This window comes from Gavialis gangeticus, unplaced genomic scaffold (genome assembly GCF_001723915.1).
Source record: "Gavialis gangeticus isolate Ggan-Ray unplaced genomic scaffold, GavGan_comp1, whole genome shotgun sequence".
In the NCBI taxonomy this organism is placed as follows: Eukaryota; Metazoa; Chordata; order Crocodylia; family Gavialidae; genus Gavialis; species Gavialis gangeticus.
This window is the reverse complement of record NW_017728994.1, coordinates 49,254,915-49,263,917: the sequence shown is the minus strand read 5'-3', so window position 1 is coordinate 49,263,917 and position 9,003 is coordinate 49,254,915. Positions and strand designations below refer to the sequence as shown.

The 9,003-nt window shown below is 49.7% G+C and overlaps 1 protein-coding gene across 1 annotated transcript in view; it reads left to right on the top strand.

The window, feature by feature from the left end:
• Positions 1–9,003, top strand: part of ITPRIP (inositol 1,4,5-trisphosphate receptor interacting protein) — a 30,315-nt gene that overhangs the window by 207 nt on the left and 21,105 nt on the right. The gene's annotated exons all lie outside the window — the stretch shown is intronic.

The following is a 9,003-nucleotide window of genomic DNA, read 5'->3' as shown; positions in this document are numbered from 1 at the left end:
CAGGGGGTGCCGGCCTCCCCGAGTCTGCTGCATGCAACCGTTTGCTCCCCTTCCGTGCTGCCATTTGAGGTCTGGATCAAATCTCCCCCCCCCCAAAAAAAAAAGACTTTGGGGTGAACTCTTCCCCGCTGGTGGAAGCCGTGCATTGGGCTACGGTTGCTGTCTGGGAGGGGGCGAGCAGCCCATCAAGTGGCCAGGGAGGCTAACAAAACCACGTTGGCTTGCATATTTAGGAGCTGCCGGGGGGGTGTTCAGGACCTGCCTCAAATACAAGCCCTCCATATTTATGGCTGGTTACAGACCGGGGTGTCGTAAGCCAAGTTTCAACACCGGCCTGTGTCGGCAGAGGTTTTCCTTCCGCATCTCTCGACACGCCTGCCCTGTCACGCTTTTTTGTGCAAGGGGTTGGCTGTGTCCGAGGCGAGGGTCTGAGAAGGGGTGAGGCGGCGGCTGCTGCTTGTTGGCCTTTTAAAGGACGCAGGTTTATGGACGGCGTTTCTCAGTTCCCAACTACCATGTCTGTGGCCTGCAGTAGAGGAGATCTGGTGGGATAGCAGCAGCAGTGCAGTTATAACGGCAAACTTTTCTAGCAGAAAGATGCAGCTTTTACTGGCCGGAAAGTGCTTTTGCCGATGTAACTTATGCCCAGTCCCTAAATGCATTAAGTTTTTTACAGACAAAAGCACTTGCGTGCAGTATCGTTCTGACCATGCTAGGATATAAAAAAAACATAATGAATCGCACCCCAGACAGACGTGACGCAGCCAGCCAGAGTTTCCCAGCGTCGACCAAACCATCAAGTCTTGTCGTTTCCACTCCCCTCAGCAGCCAGTGGGACCCCATCTTGCAAACTCAGTGCATGTGGTGAAGCGTGCTTGGGAGTCGCCAGCCTGAAGCCGGTTTATTTGCAGCACACAAAGCTAAGCGCGTGCAGAAACCTCAGTAGGCTCCGAGTCCCAGCGCATAACATCTCATCCTCCATGCCTAGTCTATACAAAACGCATCAAGGAGCCCACAGACACTGTCAGATGGTAGCAATGTGAACGGCATGCTCTGAAAGCTTAAATTTTGGTTCAAGTTGCACAGGGCTGGCTGGGTTTTACCACTAACAACGTTTTTTTTTGTCAGGCTGTTTTAGATTCCTAGGGGATTGCAACGTACGGGTTGGCAGCGAGGACTGCTTGTTTATGAAACTATTACTGTGTGCGTTTGCTTTTTTTCTAAAATATGTTGGCATCGCTCGCCAGGGCAAATCGGGAGATGCTTCACTGCAGAACATTGGTGGCAACATCTGGGGGCTTTCTTTGTGCTAGAATTTGGGAAAGGGAAGGGATCTTCCCATCATCGTTGCACCAGTAGACCTACTAGTGAAAACGTGGTTGTGTTGCTCTTGGCACTCTTTCCCTGGTGCCTTCTACGTGTACTTGGAGGGGATTAGACAGCCAGGGAAAAGCTCCCGTTGCTACTGGTGGTTGTACAGCACAGTAGAGTGTAGTTGCGCGCTGTATCTACAGTTGTGCTCTTGGATGCATCTGCTGCTCACAGAGCACGTGAAGCCGAACACAGGATGCTGGGCGCGAGCACAAGACAGAAACCACCACAAAGCAGAACCAGTTTTCCCAAGCCCTTCCCAAGCTCTCTGGGCTTGTCTGCACTTAAAAGGGCTTGCTGCCCCGGGGGCCGCTCATAGTGGAGATGCAACTTTATACTAGCAAAAAAAAATACTCTCAGTTGTCTAAAACAGCGAGTGTGGCCATAGCACTCTCCTGCCAGTATGAACTGCATCCAAACCCAGGTTTCTGCTGACATAGTTTTGTGGTTTGGAGGTAGGACTCCCTAGTCACACACTCCTAACTGCGGTAGTCCTGTAAAGCCAGCCTTGCTGTAAAAGGACAGTCCTAGGAGAGGCTCCTGTGCAGGGCAGAGGGGGCTGCTCTGCAACAGAAACCATGCAGATCCTTCCACTAGTGATGTATCCTGTCCTGCACTCGCTACTACTCAAGACCAGAGGAGTATAGGCTGTAGGTTTGGGGGCTGTGATGTATGTGGAGCAAGAGGAAGAGCTGGAGAGGCACGAACACCCCTACCCTTAAAATAGCCTAAAGGACACCCCTTGCCTTTATTATTCCAGCAAAAGGGCTGGATGCGATCTCTCCCCGCTCCAGGCAGGATCTAACAAATCCAGGAAAGTGTTCATCTAACTTGCACTTTTAATACCTCTAGTGACAGATTGCACAAGCTCTGTAGACAATTTTGTCCCCGTGCTTAATTGCTCTCGCAGTTAGGGACCCGAATCTCCTCTGTCGCAGTTTATGTCCATGCGTCCCTTTAAATAGTGCAGCGCTGTGCGTGCTGCGGGCTGCATACTTTCCAGCACAGCAGATAATTGCTGGGTGGTGCGGGAAGGTGGAGATCCTGGTGTGTAGGTACAGGGCGTGTTGTGGGTGGAGGTGCTGCCCCGGGATGCCGGGACGCTTGTTCCACATCTAGCCAAACGCCCAAGATGCCAGCTCAGCTGTGCAAGCAAAGTGCTCTGCCCATATGCTTCTTCAGCATAGGTATGGGAAAGGAGGCGGGTAGCCAAGAACAGGGCAGCTGGAGGGGAGCGTGCCAGGATGGGGAAACTGCAGAGAAAGCAATTTATTTGCTGCATCCCTGGATGCTGAGTGCAATGCTCAGCTGTCCCAACCCAGACCTGATGAACAAAGCTGTCAAGGCAACCCTGCCTTGAAATTGCACCTGGAGGCAAAGGCCTCAATAAAGCAGGTGGGGGTTAAGCCATGTTTCAGAGGCTAGCGGACCCCTGAAGCAAGAGGGAAGTGAATGGCAGGGCTGACAGCCCTCTCCCGCGAACCTGGCCTCAAAGGCCTTGTCTAGGGATCTGCAGGCAGCCTTTTAGTTTCCCGAGTTAAGGCGATCTAGAAAAAGTAAATGTCACTTGAAGACCTTTCCTTTGGGAATGGTCAACCATGACTGTAAGTAACTCTCTAAAATGCCATGCTATAAGGAAAACATCACGGGTTTGGTTTTTGGTAACAATCGTTTCCCTGGTTTAATCCTCAGCGTGGGTTGGATTGAATTGGGAGAGCCCACTTGGCGTATCAGTAATGATTTTCTATAACGGCCTCATTTTGGAAGTGGCCTTCGATTGTGGGTTTAGAAGAGAGGGGGAGGTTGGTGCTCTCAGGGGTTGCTCGTGGCTGGCTGCTTGGTGCTGGATTCACATCTGTAGATGGGTCTGCCCCCGCTCTTTGGTTAATATGGCTCTTTGGTGCTAGCAAAGCATTTTTCCATGGTCTTCCAACCTGCAAGATCAAAGCCATGAGATTTGGCCTCTGGCCCTCCTCCCACGTGCAGCTAGGGCCAACATTTTTCCTCCCCATCATTTTAATTATTACCCCTTTTCAGAGGTAGTTTTTTTTTTTTTTCTGGTTGAACCAGCATATTACTCATCTCGGTGAAACATTTGCAAGGGGCAAAGATACTTTTTCAACATGGGCAGTGACAGAACATTTTCTGCCCTAAGTTGCCATACACGTACGTGGAAAAGTCTGTTTGGTTAGCAGGCAGGATGTTTTCCCTGGCAAGAATAGAGGCCAAATACTAATTTCTGCAGAATTTGGGCGCTCTCAGTACAGTTTCTAACCTGTAGAGTCATGATGGGCAGTAAACATAAATACAGCGTTTGCCTTCATGAGTTGTACGTGTAGGGTCTGGTGTTGTAATGAATGGTCTTCTACCTATGCATGAGCTAACCCAAGTTCTCAGATCTGTGAATTCTGCCTCCTCTCCTTGAATAACCCACAACCCCCGAGCCAGATTTAGCCTACTGATTGTCATCTGGCTTGTGGGGACTGCCCAGTGGTATAGAAACTTGGTGCAGTGACTGCACTAGTTGGCGCTTCCAAACTTCTTGACCCATGGGGAGCCCTGAGGGCCAAATAATGAGGCCCTGTACACCTAACTGTACCAGAGCATGGCTGATTCTGGATGCATGGGTTCGGGCCAGTGTGTGGCTGGATCTGGGCATGCAGGATTGCACCCCTGGACCAACCCTATGTGCCAGCTCCACCTGGTATCCAGCCTGTGGAGTGACCCCATGCCATTCATCCAGCCCTTGGGGCCAGAAGGTTGGGCACGAGTGTTACAGTGGATGGTGGGGAGCTGCAAATCAAATGCAGAAAGCAAACCCCATGCAATTACTAATATGTGGGGGAGTCGGTGCTCATCCGGTTCAAAAACTGATCTGCAGAGAATAGAAGAGGCTATAAAGTGTTCTCGGCAGAGAACCAGTGGACCCTGAAGAAGAGGAAAGAAGAAGTGTGACAAGATGTCACATGGGTACGTGCGGCTGTACCCAAGACTGGACGACTGTTGCAGGATACAATCGAGTAAAACATCTCATCTGTGGGTACCAGGGGCAGAATGAATGGCACATGCGCAGGCTTACTGGCTTGACACTGGAGTACTGATTTATGCTGTTGTTCTCTGTATGGCTCTATATGTGGAGGGCTGCACATGTATGCATCCAAGGTAGACTCCCCCTCCAGTTAAAAGCAAAGACTTGGGCTCCTAAATTGTTTAGGCCAGGATCCTCAAGGGGTTTAGCTGCCTAACTCCCATTGATGTCAACTGGAAATTAGCCATCTAAATACTGACCCTTTTAGAAAGCATTTTCTAGAATGTGAGAAATCACCAAAATAGCACTGCTCGTGAAGTCGCAGCCTGCGGCTGGAGGGGGAAGACTTCAGCTTAGCTCTTTGCACAAATAGCTCTGGGGTGTATATATTTAGGGCCCAGCTGATCTTCAGCTGGGAAAGGGACAGTGATATTCTGTGCATTAACATCAGCTGAGAAGCTTTCCTTAAGGCCTCACCTAAAGGACTGCGGCACAATCAGCTGGCTGGGACTTCCTCAGAAAGAAGATAAAATGTTATGCAAGTTGTGCATGTCCAGCCCAGCTGGATTTGGCGATCCCAAAGAAGAGATGCGCCCAATAGCTTAACGTGTGCAGCATACCCGAATCCCCAGGATGAGGACCTGGCAAGCGTCGGCGACAAAGCAGTTGTGTGGCTCTGCAACGTGAATGATGTGTAGAGGGGAAATGAAGTATGCAAAAGAAAAGGATCCAATAACTGCTGCAGTGTCTCAGAAATGGAGTTGCTTATGTATCTAATTCCAGAGCAATTAGTGAAGGAAATGCTAAGGCAGAAGGGGGTTGATCAGCATCACTAAGGCTTCTGGAGTTGGGTCCCTGGCTCAGCCCTCCATGCATTAAAACTGCTGTATTCTCACCTCCTACCCAGAGTTGTACAATTGCATTTTTTTCCCTAGCCAAGCACATAGGCTGTTTGGGCAGTGGGGATTTCATGCCCACCAGTGGGGGCCCTGAAGCAGTGATTCATAACTCCCATGGCACCGCAATTAGCTTTTAAATGCAGCACTGGCCTGTCACTTGGCTCCCAAACAAAGCCCTCCTTTGTTGCATTCTCATTTTATAAAGGAAACAAGCTTTCCCGTTGGCCACACGCATGTCCCAAATGAGAAACACATGGCCCAAGAGCCCAAACACTTGCACAACCTTGGACTCTGTGCTTTTTTTCCACAGCAGTGCATGTTGCATCTCTTACCCTACTAAGATTTCCTTCCAGACCTTCCTTTTCCAGTATTAAATTTTGTAACAGTCATGGAAGGGAAAATGGAAGCATTTCTTGGGGAAGAGGAGAAAACTGAATGCAAAGGGGGAAATTCTTCAAGTTTTCCCAGATAAGCTGGGACCTTTTGCAATAGGTTTGTCTTTCTACTGCTCCGGCAGAGATTACCCAGGAGTTGATGGCCTCGGGTGCAGAAGCAAGATGCTGCATTAGCTACACAGGGATTAGACACCTTCTGTATCAGCAAGTCTGATTGTTTTATCATTTGGCTTCTACAGGTGATGCTGGTTTAAAAGCAGAGATTAGCAAAATACACTTTTCAGCCAGTGTATGAGTGCATGCACATACATGTGCTGCTTTCTTAGTTTGCATTTATGAACAGTCCTTGGAAGAGCTCTCTGCTTCTGGAAGTGCTTACACGGTTCTGCCCAGCTGTTGAAAAGTTAAATAGATAATACACTATTGGGGCCTGAACCTCCACTCAGGAACCTGCATTTTTGTGAAAGGGGGTGTAGCAGGTTGATACTCCCCTAACCAGACTCAGGAGCCAGTTTCCTCATAAAAGCCAGTCCATTTACCATACATGTGGAAAGCATCTCACAACAGCAAACAAAACAAGTATAGGTGTGAAGAATAAACACAAATCAAACCTCTGGTCTGCCTTCAGACCTGAAGGAATAACAGTCCCTGTGCTTTTCTCTAAGCACCCATCTCCTTCTTTCTCCCCAGTTTCCCTTCCTGGGAGCTTTTAACTTCCTCTGAGCCCAGGCCATCATCTTTGTCAGCTGAGCCAGCATCCTGCAGCAAGTAGGCTATCATCCCCTTCACCCTTTGCACCTGGGATCCAGCCCCTGAGACCTGCACCTCATTACAGGGGGGTGATGCAGCTGCCCTGCATGAAGAATTGCCCACTTGCTTCTCCCTACGTATACCCTTCATGTCAGTTGTGGCAGGACTTCAATGAGCTGATCTTGACCCGATTGTAAGATAGGGGAGACTCTTCTCTGAGTGTTTTTGTACCATGTGGAAACTGGGGTTTCAGGTAGCGGAGTAAAGTCTTTGTTTCCTGTAGTCGTGATTCTCACTATAATACTCAGTGTAATAACCCTAGAGGTCAAATGAATGTGGAGCAACAGCTGTAAATGGTTATCAAAATGAGAGTCCAGTGACTTGCAAGCTGCCAGTCCCACCTTTCATTGTGAGCTCTGTTTAACCAAACTTCAGAATTAGTGCAAGCGGATCTAACACTGCCGTCACGTCTCCCATTCAGGGCTAAATACAATGTAGAAAGTCTCAGACCACTGTAGTGCTGAGTCCCTGCTTTTGTTATGAACCAAACCCCTGGGATGACAATGATCATCTTTGCAGTGATTTCACCCAGCTTTGAATCAGACCTTTCATGCAGAGGTGACCAATGTGATCTTAAAATCCCCAATCAGTGTAGGAACTCCTTAAAGTGTGTGTGTGTGTGTGTGTGTGTGTGTGTGATATAATTTAAAAAAAACACCTTAAAAAGGAAAAAATGGCCTTGGATTGTAGATTGGGAAAAATCTGGCTATGTAGCCAGGGAAGTGAAAGGGGAAGTGTTGTTGGTGAGGTAACAGCTTATGGGCATCTAACTTTTACTGGTTTACCTTTGTTTTTCTTTGTTAAGTATTAATTGAGGGAGCATGTTGGGAGAAGGGTAGTAGTAGAAAGGATAAGGTGCATCATGCTACAGATCCAGTGGTGGGAGGTTAAACCCCTCTGTCAAAGGCTGCCCCACCTCAACACAGGTATGACCATAGAAAATAGGGTGGGAAGGGACCTCAGGGGGTCATGTCTAGTCCATCCCCCTGCTTAAAGCAGGACCAGCCCCAACTGCATCATCCCAGCCAAAGCTCCATCTAGCCAGGTGTCACGGGATGGGGTCCCTAAGGATGGCTGTGTTACCCCTAAGGCCCCTCGACCCGGTCTTAAACACCTCCAAGGATGGAGGTGCCACCACCTCTCTGGATAACCCGTCCCAGTGCTTTACTGCTTTCATCACTTGCTTATGCACTGTTGGCTTAGAAAACGGGTTCAATGGCCAACTCAGCTCGGGTGAGTGACACGTCTGTCTGTATGCGGGGAGATACGGGCAGATAATTGCATATTCCTCACGTGCTCGGCTCATCCCTTCCTCTGCGCGGAGATGACGCGTTGTGCAGGATATGTCATCCGTCGCTGCCTGCAGGGTGGGGAGGAAGTGGGTGTCACATCAACATGGGAGGAACGCCATCAGCAGATCCCAGCGTGGTCGTGACCCGGAGGCAGGGCGCGTGTGTGCCCTCCCTGCAGTTATTGCTATTAGTGAGAAGGCAGGGCAGAGATGCACCTTCCCAGGGCAGCCAATAAAACAGGGAAGGGATGTCTGTGATCTGCTTCCATCTGTGCTGGTGGACGATCGCAGGAGGTGGGAATGACTGCAGCAATCGCTTCTGCCCAGGTCAGTGGGTCAGACGATTTCTTGCTGGCTCTGTTCCAGCTGTTCTCTTCATCCACAGGTCCGGTTTGTTTGACTTGAACACCAGTCCAGCTTGTTCCCTGGCTGTGTGGTGTCGACAGCCGCTTGGTAGGTGGTAGGGCAGGTGGCAGCTGCGTGCACACTTCCCCCTGCACGTCTGTTGTGGGGAGCATTGGCAGGCAATGTGCTCACGTGCTATAAAAGCCTTCCTGAGCTGCTTCAAGCCATTTTCAGAAGGCTCCTTTCCAGAAACAAAGCTGTCTGGCACGGTCCCTTCTGGTTCACCAACGCTTGCTCTCTATATGTTTGATGTAGTTAGTCTGCAAGGTGCATATCTGCCCTGCCTCCCATCTGATTCGAGACTAATGCAGCTAACGGGTTCTTACTGCCAGACGAAGCCACAGTGATTAGGCAGATGACCTGCTGAGACGGCTGCTGTCGTGCTGAGCAGCACTGTGTCGCTGCGTCCTTGCACCCTTCCTGTCTGCCTGTCTGTCTCCATCTGTTGTCTGTCTGGTCGGACGCTTGGATTGCAAGCTCTTTTTGGAGCGGCATCTGCCTCCTTGTTCTGGATCTGTGCAGCGCCAGATGTGATGGAGCCCAGGCCAGGATTAGGGGCTCTTCGCGCAATAAAGGACGAGGGTGACGGCATAGGAGAACAGACTGGAGCTTTTGCACTGCGGTGCGTGGCGAGCGGTGACTTAAAAATACCAGGATGAACCCCACCCCCCATGATAAGACTGATCATTCAATAAGTAGCACTTTAATTAGAGTTTGGGCCAAATGGCACAAGTGTCTGAAAAGGAAGCCAGCCAGCTCTCTTATACAGGCTTTATTTTTTCTCCAAATCCAAACCAGTACAGA